We start from the raw sequence: 15,928 nt of genomic DNA on the forward strand, positions 1-15,928 counted from the left end.
CAAATTATCAGAGTGGGTCTCTGTTGCTTACAATCCAAATCTCTAAATATTTGATACACTGATGATGCTTTAATCAGTTTAAGCCAACACTTCTTTTTTTTTTTGAGACAGAGTCTTGCTCTGTCACCCAGGCTGGAGTGCAGTGGCACGATCATGGCTCACTGCAACCTCCACCTCCTGGGTTCAAGCAATTCTCTTGCCTCAGCCTCCTGAGTAGCTGGTATTACAGGTTCATGCCACCACACCCAGCTAATTTTTGTGTTGTTAGTAAAGACGGGGTTTCACCATGTTGGTCAGGCTGGTGTTGAACTCCTGACCTTGTGATCTGCCCGCCCCAGCCTCCCAAAGTGCTGGGATTACAGGCATGAGCCACCACTCCCGGCCTAAACCAGCAGTTCTTACTCTGGTGAACTAACTGTTGTATATGAGTTTGCTCCTTCCTTTTCCTTTTCTATTAAATTAGGATATGACAAAATTGCCCAGCTTTGGTTTCTGTTTTGTTGTGATTTGAATTGGTTCTTTTTCTTTCTTTCTCTCTCTCCCTCTCTCTCTCTCTCTCTCTCTCTGTGTGTGTGTGTGTGTGTGTGTGTGTGTGTGTGTGTGTGTGTGTGTGTCTCCATATCATTTGACCCTTCTCTGGATCTAGTAAGTTTGTTGCTAGATCCAGGAACCTCCCTACATTTTCCTGAGCAAAATAAAAATAAAGGCACTTATTGAACACAGGTTTTCATTCTACTAGTCTATATGTTTGTGTTTTTATTAAAGATTTTATATCACTTTTTAAGGACAATTCAGTAACTGGTTATATGTTGGAAAGCAGATATAGCACTTATAGGAAGAATAAAAAATAGGAAAAAAATGCTCTAATATAATGTGAGTGGCTACTTAGACCTACGGATAAAATTGTTAAGGACAGATTCACACTAGTTTCCAAAAGTCTTATGTCCCCTTCGACTTAAATGAAAGTCAGAATGATGTGTGCTGAAAAGCTAGGCAGGAAGACTCAAAAGTAACTCTGGTGATTATGAACACACTAATGACAGTGACACATGAAATGAGCTCTCTCAAACTGTTTCATGAAATGCTAGAGTAGATACATCATTATTTCTAAATGAGTATATGATCTTTTAGTTACACAAATGCACTTAAATTAATACACTAAATATTTGAGTAGACTAAAATGGAATAGTATGCTGCAGAAGTTTAAATGGACATGTCCTTTTACTTAGTAATTCTACTGAAGTTTTTTTAGGACAGTTTTGTGTGGTGGCTAAAAATTTAGGCACAGGGAAACCTGGGTTCAAATCGTAGTTCTGTTGAGGATTAATTGTGTCACATGGACAGTGTGTCACCATTCCCCATCCTCCAAATCTCCATCTAAAAAGAACAATTAATAATGCTTGCCTCAAAATGTTGCTAAGAAGACTAAGCACATAAAGCATTTAGCATAGTGCTTAGTGCATAGTATGTGACAATGTCAGCTATTGCAATGATAAATATTATTATTATTATTGTTATTCTCTTGCCACAGAAGTATTCACACCATTTGACATCACATAAATGTCCATCACTACCCAAAGCATTAAATAAATTGTTTCACCCAGCCTTTGGAATAACAACAAATCCATCTAAGAAGTGAAGTAGCTTTGTATGCACTGACAGTGATGAAGATCCATTATGTGTTACTGGTCACTATAAAAAGCAGGTTGCAGAAAAACATGTCTCTCATAACCCCACACTTTTATGTACGTGTCTATGTTGCTGTCTGTTTGCATGGATTCATCAATGTGTTTGAAACTTTATGTACCTGTTAACACTAGTTATCTCTGGGGAGTAGAAATGTGAGTGGGAGAAAATAAAAGAAACATTTCACTTTTCTGTTATAGATTTTGTTTCTCTGTGTGTTTGTGTGGCTATGTACGTCTTTACTTTTATGCAAAACAATGAGAAAAAGTAAACTTTCACAGCCTTTTTATTCAACAGTGACCTTCCAAGTTTCACACCAGTAATAATGCCAATTTTCACCTGTAAATTATGCATATATATAAGCATAGTCCTTTCTAGGCCCAGAATCCTATCATATTAACAGGACTTGTGCATGTATGAGGAAGAACCTCCCATAATTCTCAAATATTTTGTTTGCATTTCCAAAACTGACAATTTATTTGTAGAAAGTTTATGATTATTTTATGAAAATGTATTTTAATGTTGTCTTTAAAAAAATAAAGTTTATGACTATCATGCACTGTTCTTTTTTTTTTTTATTTCAATCTGAGAGCAGGCACTGTTTATTAACTGACCAGCTTAGAAAAGTAATCATGGTAGACACCTTAGTTCATTCTTCTAATAAGCCTGTTGATCTGGTCCTCCCTGTTGCCAGCATTTCCACCTTCTACAAAATAAGTGGTCTTTTTCTTCACTCTGCCTGGTGGAAAAGGTAATTTGAAGAGCCACAGAAAGTTATTTGCTTCTTTGAAGAGTTTTCCAACAGTATAGATCTTATGAATCTGATCCTCCATGCAGATGACGCCGTATTTACCAAGACATCGAGCAATCATAAGCATTAAATGTCAAAGCAATTCGCTTCTTACTGATTTTGTCATAACCACGCTGGTAGATTAGTTCATTTACTGAATTCAGATTTGGGTACCCCCATGCAATGTATGGCTCTACAATCCTCAGCATGTTAATTGAAGCCTTGTCAAGCTTCACAAATGTTCTGTTGAAAATTTGATGAAGGCGAAGGAGCCGCAACACCTTTCAGACCTTTGGGCTCACACCATTGATACCTCTGATCCTGATGACAAACTCCAATTTGGGTTCTGCAGGTACATAGAAGTTGCCAGCTTTTCTTGCCATCCTTGTCATTCGAATTTCAGTTCTGTACATCTGCCTATATTCCTTGTGATAGTGCGTGGCTTTTTCCTAGGTAAGCTTCCTCCTTGCCTTTCAAAGCATCTTTTGGGCAAACTTCTTTCTCAGGCACTTGACCTTCAGCTCTGCAAAATTCCTTCGCTTTTTCTTAAGGGTTTCTGGCACAGCAGGAAACTTCTTCTCTTCTATAACCTCCATGGTTCCAGCTGAAAAAGAGGCATGCCCTGTTCTTTCTAATGCCATCAAATTAGACAATCATATTCCTTTTCCCTCAGAACAATGCGTTATTGCCTTGCCCAAGTCAGTTTCTCTTCATTTAGCTAGGACTCATAATTAACCCTTCATTTTATCTCAAAATCAATATGCAATGGATCATGGAGATCATGTGTTCACTCCACAGATATTTATTACATGTCAACTCCGTAAAAGAAATTGCCTTACCTGCAACACAACTCATTTGCATCTTATAAGTGGTGGGAAAGGATTGAATTGATGCCTTTTTTCCACATACAGTTCATTTATTTTAGGCAGAGAAATGAGAACTCAGTGTAGTAATGTCCTCTGACCAGCAATTATAGTTTGAAGTCACAAAACCAGGTAGCCTTTAAAAAGCAACGGGTTAATAACACATGCCACTCTGTACAGATTTAGATGATGGATGACTGGAATTTGAAGTAACTGGACAGCTGTCTGAACAGACTATTTCATTATACGTGAAGGAATGGCATTTCTAACTATGATGATAATTAGAGTAGATGAAATGCATAAATCAGGGAAGTTTTTTTATAGCATTGGTTTGGGGGAACAGTTTTTAACCCTCCGTATGGGCTCAGTGCATTGGATTAGGAGCCAATGCATGTTGCTATAATAGGAAGGATGTGATATTCTTGTTTCTAGTGCTACATGGCATGTTTTTTGTATATCTGAATTCAGAGTAACACACGATGCAATAAGAATGTTCAGTTGCAATCAAGGATTTGAATAAAGCATGCCTGATAATATTATAATGTGCATTGTTGTTATTTTAGCCATATAATTCCTGTAGTTCAAGTAAATTCCTTTTACCCTTTTCCAGTATCTCACAAATTTGTAACATCTCTCTTTCAGTTATCAATTGCTGTGTAACAAAATTCCCCAAATCTTAAAAGCTTCAAACAACCACCATGAACCACATTTGTTACCTCTCCTCATTCTGAGTTGTCAGGGATCAATTAGTTCTGCTGATCTTACTTGGGAATTTTCACAAAGTTGCCAAATTCATAAGGAGACTCAACTTAGACTCTGGGAAGGCTGAACCTCTCTTCATCATCTTGCCATCCGAACGCTTCTCTTTTCCATGCGGTCTTTCTGTGTGTTCCCTCCGTGTAGAATCTCCAGCGGTGTAGCCAAACTTCTTATGTGGCAGCACTCCCAAAAGTCAGCTTTCCTGGAGGAAGGAAACGGACGTTGCCAGTCTTCCTAAAGACTAGGCAGGTACAAATCAGCAAGGCTTCCATTCTGCCATATGATGTTGGATAAACCTAGACCCAGGCCAGCTCAAATTCAATGTGTGTGGGAATTTCATGAAAACAGAAATACCAGGAGGCGTAGTTCTTTAGGGGTCACCTTTGAAGACCAGTTACCATGATGCCCTTTTTTCTGAAAGGGAGCACAGTAATGTTGTGATGGCCTGACCGCTGTCTGGGTTGACTCTGGCTCAAAGCTCCTGCCACTGGACTCTACATTTTTTTGGTAATCAAGAACCATGTTTTACATTTTGAGCACAGTTTTTTATGCTTAGCAGTATCTCAATGAAGTTTAAATTAATGGTAAATCCAGCTGCATCTCTTTCTCTCCCTTATGTCTGCTCCTTTGTTACTACTACCTAAGTTTAGACTGTGTCATAAAACATAATGTAGTAGTTAATTAGGAAGAACTTTGAGGAAAGATTTATCTGAATTCAAACCCTAGATCCACCATTCCATCCATTTATCTATCTGTCTGTCTAGATGGAATGGTGGATCTAGAATATATATACACATACATGATTTGGATTTACCATTAATTTAAACTTCATTGAAATACTGTGATCAATAGATAGATAGATAGATAGATAGATAGATAGATAGATAGATAGAATGGTGGATCTATGGTATATATGTACACCCACATGATTTGGGCTAAGTTAATTAGCATTTTGAAACTTTCTTATACATAAAATAGATATTTTATAGTACTACTTTCATTAATTGAAATAATGCATAGAAGGTAATCTGCCTAGGGCCCAAGTCTTATAAAGCACTCAATAAATGGTAGCTGCTACTTTCTCTTAATTGCAGGCCTGTAGTACTTCTTGAGTGTCCTGCTTTCTCCAGACTCACCTACTTACAGTCTACAGTGATGCTAAATTAGTGGCCCCTAAAACAAATGAAGTATCCTATCACTCTTATCCCCCTCATTCCCCCCAGATTCACTGATTCTTTCTCCATAGTCTACTCTAAATTCTCTTAGCTTGGGATTCTCATTCCTTTAAAATTGTGCATTTACTTCTACTCCTCTTCTGAAAATGCAGCCAAACTGAATCAATTAGTCTTTCTCAAACCCTCCAGGTTTGTGGCCCCGTATCTCTATTTTGCTTCTTTTACTTTTCTCTATGCCTGGAACCTCTCACTCCTGCCCCTCTTCCCCAGCTAAAGGAGGTTGTAATGATTTGGTCCCTGAAAATGTTCAAAAACATATATATCCAAAAATCACCTGAATGGTTTATTATGAGCACAGGCCCAAATGCCTGCCTGACTCAGCTATTAGCCTAAGTAGGCTAACTAAATGCCATTGTAAAAAATAGACCTCAACAGCATAACACGATTGATGCTTTTACATTTTTGTGCATATAGCTGTCCAGAGTAGGTGTTCAGTGACATCTCAGGCACAGAATTTGAAGATGTGCATAACCCAGGTCTAAAAGCAGTTCACATCACTTCCCCTCACATTCCACTGGAGAGGATTGAGTCATATGGCCCAAGGGCAAAGAAAGCTGAGAAATATAGCTAGCTTTTAGCCCAAAGAAGGGACAGTACATTTTGGCACACAGGTAGCAGCTTCTGATAGCTCACTTTATTAAATAAGTAACACACTCCAGATCTAAGAAAAGAGTGAGTTGTAAGGACCATGACAAACGAGAAAGCTCTTGATGTAACTACAAAGGATAATGTTAGTCACTTTAAGCAACTTTTGCCATGGAGGAATGATTGTCAGGTCCAACCAGATATGATGAGTTCAAGAAAACCAAAAGCCAATTACTGTATGTGAAAACGCCACTTAAAAAATATCAGCAGCTAATTTAATCCTTTTACAAATACTGTGGGCTACATAACCCATTCACTGACTGAATCTGGCCAGCAGGTCCCTGGTATGTGAAGTCTGTTTTAGACATTGAGTCTGCTAAATTTTTGAAGCTACACACCTTGTTGTCCCTGGAGGTTTGATTCATGTAGAGATTCTGAGACAAATTGTAAGGGAATTGGGCACTATAAATTTTACTCAGAACATTCCCTAAATTCTCTACATATTTTAGGGAACAGACTTAAATATTCATGTTCCTTCTCTGTTCTACCTGCTAAACATGCTGTGGTATTCATTACTTGTATTCACTTGTCTATGTCACACTCTCTGGACACCTGGTAGGATTTAACTTGCCCATCCCCTTTGGAGTCAGGTGTGGCCATGTGACTTATTTGGCCATTGAAATATGACTCAAGGTGACTTGTCCCTTGGAGGAGGAAGTTTTAAGAACCCACACTGTACTTTGCTTAACAATAAATAAATAAACAAACAAACAAACTCCCATGGTGATTGGCAAAAATCTAGATTTGGGCTGTTTTGTCAGCCTGGGGCCTAAAGTGACAACGGTCCAGAATAGAGCTCCCAGCAACCCACAAGATGCAAAGTGTGAATGAAAGAAAGAAAATGTTGTTTTCAACCAGCAAGATTTGACGGTTGTTTGCATAGCATAATTGACTTCTCATGATTAATCTCCTTGCTAGTGACTGTGTTTCAACAGCTAATTATTTAGATGAAATATTATATATTATAAGGGCTTGGATTAGGAATTACAAGACTTGACTTGAAGTCCCCTGAAAGGGGGACTAATGAACTATGCAGCTTGGGTCACATTACTTCTCTCTGAGTCTCAGTTTTGCCATCTGTAAAGTCAAAAGTGTGGTACTAGATAATTTTGGAGGTTTTTTAATTTATAAATTCCTCACAGAATATCAGTTTAAAGTCCACCAGCAGCGACACTTGCACTCCTTCTGAATGATAAATCAGTCCTTACTGATAACCCTATACTGTTACAGTGATTTTCCCATTACATTTGTTATCACAACTTTTTTTTTTTTTTTTTTTTTTTTGTTTTTTTGAGACCAAGTCTCACTGTTGCTGCCCGGGCTGGAGTGCAGTGGCATGATGTCAGCTCACTGAAACCTCCGCCTCGCAGGTTCAAGTGATTCTCCCACCTCAGCCTCCCTAGTAGCTTGGACTACAGGTGCCTGCTACCAGGTCTGGCTAATTTTTGTATTTTTAGTAGAGACGGGGTTTCTCCATGTTGGCTAGGCTGGTCTCGAGCTCCTGACCTCAGGTGATCCACCTGCTTCAACCTTCCAATGTGCTGTGATTACAGGTGTGGGCTACCACACCGTACCCACAACTTTTAGATGTGCTTAAAATTATTAACTGTAACATTTCTGAGTGCAGGACAGAGTTCAACTAGACATAATTTATAAGGAAAAATACCAAAACTCAAAAAGATGGAATTGCTCCTATCACAAAAATAATTAGTAGAAAAATCTAGAATCTAAACCTAGTCATTTCTGAGCATATGTTATTTTCCTATTACCATATTTGCAATTTAAATTGAATTTCCTGTAGCATGCTTTATTTATTTTATTTACTTTTAATTTTTGCCCTCCGAACACAGAAAATGCAATTAGGATGGTTCTCGGAGACAATAGGTCACTTTACACCACCCGCCAAGAAAAATATGGAAGAACACATGGGGCATTCTCCTTGCTTTGAAGAAAATATTTCAATATGTCTTTTAGTAGAGGGAAAAATGAAAGAAGCAAGTTCAAGATGAGAAATCACTAGCCAGCAAGCATATTGTGATAAATCAGCCATAACATGATTATAGCAACTTCCTTGGGAAAGAAATCAATGCTGAATCAGACTTAGATAGACCAGGGGGATCAAATGGAGGTCAAAGGTACTTCTCCATCTCGAAATCGGATAATTATTACTGTTATTATTGTCAGTTGCTATAATATAATACTGGGAGAAATATACAGAATCCCAGTGCTGCATTTATTGGCTGGCTAGACAAGTCAATCCATTACAAGGAAATAAATTCAAGCATATTACTCCATCGAAATATCAAGTGAATTAGGGTAATTAGAACAAGGCTACCTGTGAGTCTCCTTTAGATTTTTTTTTAAATAAGCAGAAAACATAAAGCAAATAAGCAATTTTGAAAGAAGAAATTGCATTCATTTCTTTTGTTTTGAAAATTGGACAGTAAGGCTTGCTACAGTAGAAAGTATACCAGGTTCCAGCTGGGCACTGTGGCTCAAGCCTATAATCCCAGAACTCTGGGAGGCTGAGGAGGGTGGATCACTTGAGGTCAGGGGTTGGAGACCAGTCTGCCCAGCATGGTGAAACCCCATGTCTACTAAAAATAAAAAATTAGCTGGGCGTGGTGGTGGTGAGTGCATGTAATCTCAGCTACTCAGGAGGCTGAGGAGGAGAAGCGCTTGAACCTGGGAGGTGGAGGTTGCAGTGAGCCAAGATCGTGCCACTGCACTCCAGCCTGGGCAACAGAGTGAGACTCCATCTCAATAAAGAAAAAAGAAAAAGGTATATACCAGGTTGGAAATCTTGGATTTGAATGTAGCCGAAACCAGGAAGCTCCGGACAGGCCTATGTTTCCCTTATTCATAACATTCGGTCAGTCACCAAGTTTTCCTACTATATTCCTTTAATAGTCCTAAAACCTCCCTCTGCCTCCATAATACTCCCACTGCCTGCACCTGGTCTTTAGCCTTCTTGCCTGCATTTCTGCACCAGCCTCTCCTTTCTTCTTCCTGCCTAAGCCTCACATGTTTCTAGAGCATTCCGCTTAAACTAACTTAAGTGATCTTTCTGAAATTCAAATCTAATCATGAGGCTTGTGTCCTTTAAACTATTTAGTGGCTCCCCCTCATAAGTAATTATTTTCTAAAGGTTCGGGCTCTCTGTCTTTTCCTTGCTAGACATCAGTCAAGCTGATTATCAAGCAAATCCATCTTTCATTTTCTGCTTAATATTTAATATTTGTTCTCTATTGCCCTTATTGGACTCTTAGTCTTTTGCTAGTGAGATATCTTTTTTTTTTTTTTTTTTCCGCAGTTCATTTTGGGTCATGGGTGGGGTGTGTCAACAGAGGTTCTTTAGTTCTCAGGCTATTTGAGCACAAATGCATCATTGCTGCTGTGAGTGGGTGCATGAGCCCTCAGTTATGTCATCAGCTTAGACCTTTCTACTTTCATTTGAAGTGGTGAGAGGGGAGCTTCCTCTGTGCTTCAACAGTGATGTCAAAAAGTATACGCATATATTTGTAAGAATATGCATGTGTGTATGTATGTACATAGATCGTGTGTGGGTATACAGTCATGTGCTACATAACAGCATTCCAATCAACAACAGACCGCATGTACCTCATGTGTGATGGTAGTCCCATAAGATTATAATACTGTATTTTTACTGTAGTCTTTCTATGTTTAGGTATGTTTAGATACACAAATACTTACCATTTTGTCATAGTTGTCTATAGTAGTACAGTAACATGCTATACAGGTTTGTAGCCTAGGAGCAATAGGCTATATCATCTAGGTTTGGGTGAGTACACTCTATGATATTCACATGACAACAAAATCATCCAATGACATATTTCTCACATCCAATGACATATATTTCCATTAAACAATGCATCACTGTTTATACATTAGTCACCCACCGCTTATCCTTGGGGAATATGTTCTAAGACCTCCAGGGGATGCCTGAAACTACAGATAAAACTGATCTCTCTATAAACTGTTTTCTCCTGTCCACACCTATGATAAAGTTTAATATATGAATTAAGCATAGTGAGAGACTAACAGTAATAACTAATAATAAAATAGCACAACTCTAACAAGATACAATCGTCTCTTAGTACCTGTGGGAATTTGGTTCCAGGACCCTCCACAGATATCAAAATCTCTGTATACTCAAGTCACTTTTATAAAATGATGTGGTATTTACATATAACCTATGTACATCTTACCATGTACTTTAAATTAGCTCTAGATTACTTATAATACCTAATACAATGTTAAGGCTATGTAAACAGTTATACTGTATTGTTCAGGGAATAATAACACAAAATGTCTATACGTGTTCGGTGTGGATGCAATCATCCTTTTTTTCTGAATATTTTTGACCTGAGGCTGATTGAATCCATGGGTGCAGAATCCATAGATCTGGAGGGCCAACCGTACTGCATTAAAAGTTACGTCCATATGTTCTATTTCTCTCAAAATATCTTATTGTATTGTACTTACCTATTTTCAGACCACTATTGACCACAGGTAACTGAAACTCGTGAAAGAGAAACCGAGGATAAAAGGGACGGCTGTATACACCTGTGTGTGTATCCAAAGCATGGTAGCCATTCCATTCCTGAAAAATAATTTATATAAGTTATAACAATAGAAGGAAATCAACCATATATTTGTGAGTGAAGAGGCCCAAACCTTAGATTTCATGCTCCAGAAACACCATCAATAGATTATGAAGCCCATTCTTTTAAACAACCGATAGTCTTGACCTACATAGCAGTCTTTTCTTGTCTCTTGATCAACTCAAATGCAGATATAGCACAAACGCAAGGAAGTGAATGCCCTATAAGGACTCTTCAATGAACAGAATAAATAAATTAGTGAAGAAATGATCCAGCTTTCCATCCTTTGGTGGAAAGTTCATGTAATCTACATGTATTTCCGAGAGTTTTCAGTGGGATTGAGCTCCATTTTTCCACCAGGGTGTCTAGCTCAGTAACATCAACTGTAGGGTTTTCCCCTGCCCCTCCCTCCCTCTGATTGCTGGGACCACCTCTCAGATAAACTAGGAGAACCCAAAGTGTTGTCTCAGACACTTTCAGAGGCACACAGACTAACGCAAATCTGCTTTTGGTTATCTTTTCTACTAAATAATTCATGATTGATTCTATGCTCAGGTGTCTTAGTCCATTTGTGTTGCTATAAAGGAATACTGAAGTAAATTATTTTAAAAAGATTTATTTGGCTTATGGTTCTGCAGGCTGTATAGGAAGCATGGTATTAACGTCTGCTTCTGGTGAGGATCTCAGGAAGCTTCCAGTTATGGCAGAAGGTGAAAGGGAGCAGGTATCACATGGTGAGAAAGTAAAGGAGAGAGGAGATGGAGGTGCCAGGTTCTTTTTAATAGTCAGATATAGCAGTAAATAACAGAGCAAGAACTCTCATTACTGCAAGGAAGGCACCAAGCCTTTCATGAGGAACCTGCCCCCATGAACAAAACACTCCCCACCAGGCTCCATCTCTAACACTGGGGATAAAATTTCAGTAGGAGATGGGAGGTGACAAATACTCCAAACTATATTATTCTACCCTTGGATCCCCAAATCTCATGTCTTTCTCACATTATAATATACAATCATTCCTTCTTTATAATCCCCAAAAGTCTTAACTTCCAGCACCAACCCAAAACTCCAAAGTCTCACTTAACAGTCAAGGAAAGATCTACAGCCTGAGTCTGTAAAATCAAAAATGAGTTATTTACCTCCAAAATACAGTGGTGTACAGGCTTTGCATAAACATCCCATTCCAAAAGGGAAAAACTGGCAAAAAGAGGGGAGTGACAGTCCCTGGGCAAGTCCGAAATGCATTGGGGCAGGCATTAAATCTTAAAGCTCCCAAATAATTTAATTTGACTCTATATCCCACTTCCTGGGTGCACTGGTAAAAGAGGTAGACCACCAAAGCCTCAGGCAGCCCTCTCCCAATGGCTTTGCTGGCTGAAGCCCCATATGTCTTCTCTCACCACTTGAATTAAATGTCTGTGATTTTTCCAGGCTAAGGGTACACACTGTCAGTGGCTCTACCATTCCGGGGTCTGGATGGTGGTGGCCCTCCTTCCACAGCTCCACTAGGCAGTGCCCCAGTGGATACTCTCTCTGGGGACTCCATCTCTACATACCCTCTCAGCCCAGCCTTAGTCAAGGTTCTCTGCAGCAGCTTCACCCCATGGCAGGCTTTTGCCTAGGCACCCAGGCTTTCCAGTACATCCTCCAAAATGTAGGTGAAACTGTCAAACCTCCTTCACTCTTGCATTCTGCATGTCTGCAGACTTAACACCTTATGAAAGCCATGAAGGCTTATGGCTTGTGCTCTCCAGAGAGGTGGCCTCAGCCAGACTTGGGGGCCTTTGAAGCAAGGATGGAGCCTGAGAAGCCAGGATTCAAGAAGCAGTTCCAGAGATGTTGCAAGGAAGCTGCAGGCACCCTAGTTCTGGCCCCAGAAACCATTCTGTCCTCTCAAGCCTCTGAGCCTGTGATGGGAGGGGCTGCCTTGAAGGTCTCTGTAATGCCTTTGGTAGCTTTTCCCTATTGTTTTGATACCCTCTTTGATACCTTCTCCCTATTAGCACCTGGCTCTCTTCTATCCTCATTAACCTTTCTAGCAAGTAGTTACTAGAAGTCTGCCTGGATTCTTCACCTGAAAACACACATTTTTGCCTCTACCACATGGCCAGGCTGTGAATTTTCCAAAAGTTTTATGCTCTGCTTCCCTTTTAATTTGAAGTTCCAACTTTAGGTCATTTCTTTGCTCCCATATGTGATTGTAGGCTAACGGAAGCCACCATGCCACTTCTTGAATGCTTTGCTGCTCAGAAATCTCTTCTGCCAAATACCCTAGGCCACCACTCTTAAGTTCTACCTTCCACAAAGCCCTAGGGTATGGACACAGTGCAGCCAAGTTCTTTGCAAGGGCTAAAAATGGGTGACCTTTGCTCCAGTTCCAAACCAGTTCCTCATTTCCATTCTGAGACCTCCTCAGCATGGTCTTTACTGTCCATATTTCAATTAGCATCTTGGTCACAACCACTTAATCAGTCTTGAAAAAGTTCAAACTTTCCCTTCTCTTCTTGTCTTCTTCTGAGCCCTCCAAACTCTTCCAGTCTCTGCCTATTACCCACTACCAAAGCCACTTCCACATTTTAAAATATCTTTATAGGAACAACCCATTCCTCAGTATCAACGTTTTTGTCTTAGTCTGTTGGTGTTGCTATAAAGAAGTACCTAAGGCTGGGTAATTATAAAGAAAAGAAGTTTATTTGGCTCACAGTTCTTCAGGCTGTACAAAAAGAATGGCATCAGCATCTACTTCTAGTGAGGGCCTCGGGAAGCTTCCACTCATGGCAGAAGGTAAAGGGGAGAAAGCATCACATGGCAAGAGAGGTAAGAAGAAAGAGAGGAGGTAAGTGCCAGACTCTTTTTAATAATCAGACCTTGCAGGAACTAACAGAGTAAAAAACACACATTACTGTAATGAAGGCACAATCAGTCCATGAAGAATCCACCTCCATTACCCAAACACCTCCTACCTGGCCCCACCTCCAACACTGGTGATCAAATTTCAACATGGGATTTGGAGTGGACAGATATTCAGATTAAATCACCAGGTATATAAGATGTTATTTAGTGAACTATAATCTTATATACTATGCAGTAAAAAAGCTAGAACAATTAATATGTAAAGGAGTTTCAAGAAATTGTCTTAAATAATGTTTAATTAGTAGTTGATATCATTCCAATGTGCTCTTCAGTATAATTTTACCATGGGGTATAAACACATATTATTATTCATATGTATCCCTTTATTTTACCACTAACTTCCCCTAAGTTAAAAACTTATTTGGAACAAGACAACTTTCTATTGTGAATTCAGGATAGAAGTTGAGTTTTAAGGCTATACTTCTCTATTTGTATATCATGCAAATGAATAACAATAGGCATACACAGTTTTACTGTTAACTAAATACAGGGGGCTTTTGATTTTACCACCATGTGAAAGTTTCTATCTACTTCTGAAAAGCTGCCCTTTTATTTTTTATATAGTAATGGTTCATCTTCAAGGACTAACAAGAAAGGGCATTTTGCTATCCCTGGAGAAAGAAAGGCATATAGATTTATATAATTCATAGATATTGAAAAACAGGATACTCTCTCCCACACATAAAATATGAGTTCTAGTTTAACGTTATCTATTTCTTATATAAAGCACATTCTGTGTATTACAGATTAAATATCAACATAAGTAAATTAAGTTTGGGCTAACTAGGTTTAGTTCAGTTTGCCTGAAATAATCGTTCTTTGTTCTTAGTTATATGCACAGACACAAACATTAAAAGAGAAAAAAAAAACTAAGTATAACACTTCAGTGTCTGTGATTCAGTGACAAATGCCTGAAAGTCTTATCTTTTTCATTAGAATAATGAAGCAATGAAATAATACACACTGGCTTCTGCTCCTAGCATGTGCATTTCTGCTAAGGAAAAGTAACAAACGCAGATTTCATTTACTAAACTACTTGCATGCTTCCTAGGGATATGGCAGGCAAAGGAATAAAATAGATACAAATGTTTTGACTTATTTGCTAGTTTGTGATAGTTAATATTTAGATATCTGTCTTCTCTTGTTTTTAATATATTATTCATCTTGATATATGTGTTTATGTGTGTATGTTTGTGTATTCAGTTCAACAGATGTATTATGCACCTACTATTTGAAGGTTCAGCGATAGATGCTAGAGGGAATACAAAGGTGAATGAATCGCAAGTCTTATTTTCACAGAACTTAGAGATTAATTAGAGGAGATATACGTATCTTTATGTTCAGGGATAACTTAAGCCAACCAGAACTCACACTTAGAGGCAAACCTGGATCTGACATGAGGCTATTTATAGTTTTTATTCTTCTTTTATGTTACTATTCATACATTTGCTATGAAGATAATAATGTTTGATTATGGCATACTATCCCTGACTCCACCAGTGTATTATTAAATATACACACATACATGCCAAATTACCTTTCTAAAATCTAAATAATTCTGAATTCTGAAATATATCTAGATGTATAGGTTTTGGATCCAGGGCTAATACTGAACAGATCTGGCCTGCCATGTTTGATTGTAGCCAGTGGGGACTGCAGTCCAACCCACTCTACTTCCACATCTGGGGCTCTGTTGGCCTGGAGAAAGCTGTTTATATATTTGCACAAAGAAGTTTTCTTCTGACAAGCCCTGCCTGGGAAGGGAACAACGGGACCTCAGGAGATAACTTTCTCTAATACGTTTCTTGAAAATTGGCTGAGGTTTTGAAGGAGATTAAGTTTGAGGTAGGACTGATCACAAATCTGATAGGGAAAGGAATGTGTGAAGAAGATTATAAGAAAGACTTATGAAGAATACTCATGTAATAGTGTTCCTTGAAACCATCCATCTAACAGCAATGGCAAGAAGGTAGCTGGAAAAAAAGAGAGAGAGAGAGAGAGAGAAAGAACAATCGTTATCATGGCAGAAAACTCCCATTTACTCCTTATGACAACAGTAGGAATAGAGCACTTTTATTACTCCCATTTTACCAATTATAAGATTCATAGTTATTGAGGAATTTGTCCATGACCACACAACTGTAGGTTGTGATGGGAGAAATGTAACACAAGCTGATGCCACTTTAAAGCTAGTACTCTAACCACTATACTAAGTTGGAATACTGGACTGGGAACATGATAAATCTGGGTTCTGTTGCTAACTGTGCCAGCTCTCCACAGCAATCGTTGCCCCTTAGGATTGCAGAGTAGCAGGGACCAACAACAAAACCCCAACAACAACAAAAGCCAAGTTGCAGAGAATAGCCTCAAAAGACTGTTTAGTGTTTTGTGATGGAGAACCCAGCTCTGGTT

At 38.8% G+C, this 15,928-nt stretch overlaps 1 protein-coding gene and 1 pseudogene across 10 annotated transcripts in view; one reads left to right on the plus strand and one right to left on the minus strand.

The window, feature by feature from the left end:
- Positions 1–15,928, plus strand: part of TENM2 (teneurin transmembrane protein 2) — a 3,953,434-nt gene that overhangs the window by 1,733,808 nt on the left and 2,203,698 nt on the right. The window lies entirely within an intron of this gene.
- On the minus strand, positions 2,285–3,072 carry LOC129144116 (large ribosomal subunit protein uL30-like; annotated as a pseudogene).

The sequence above is a fragment of the Pan troglodytes genome, chromosome 4 (assembly GCF_028858775.2).
Source record: "Pan troglodytes isolate AG18354 chromosome 4, NHGRI_mPanTro3-v2.0_pri, whole genome shotgun sequence".
In the NCBI taxonomy this organism is placed as follows: Eukaryota; Metazoa; Chordata; class Mammalia; order Primates; family Hominidae; genus Pan; species Pan troglodytes.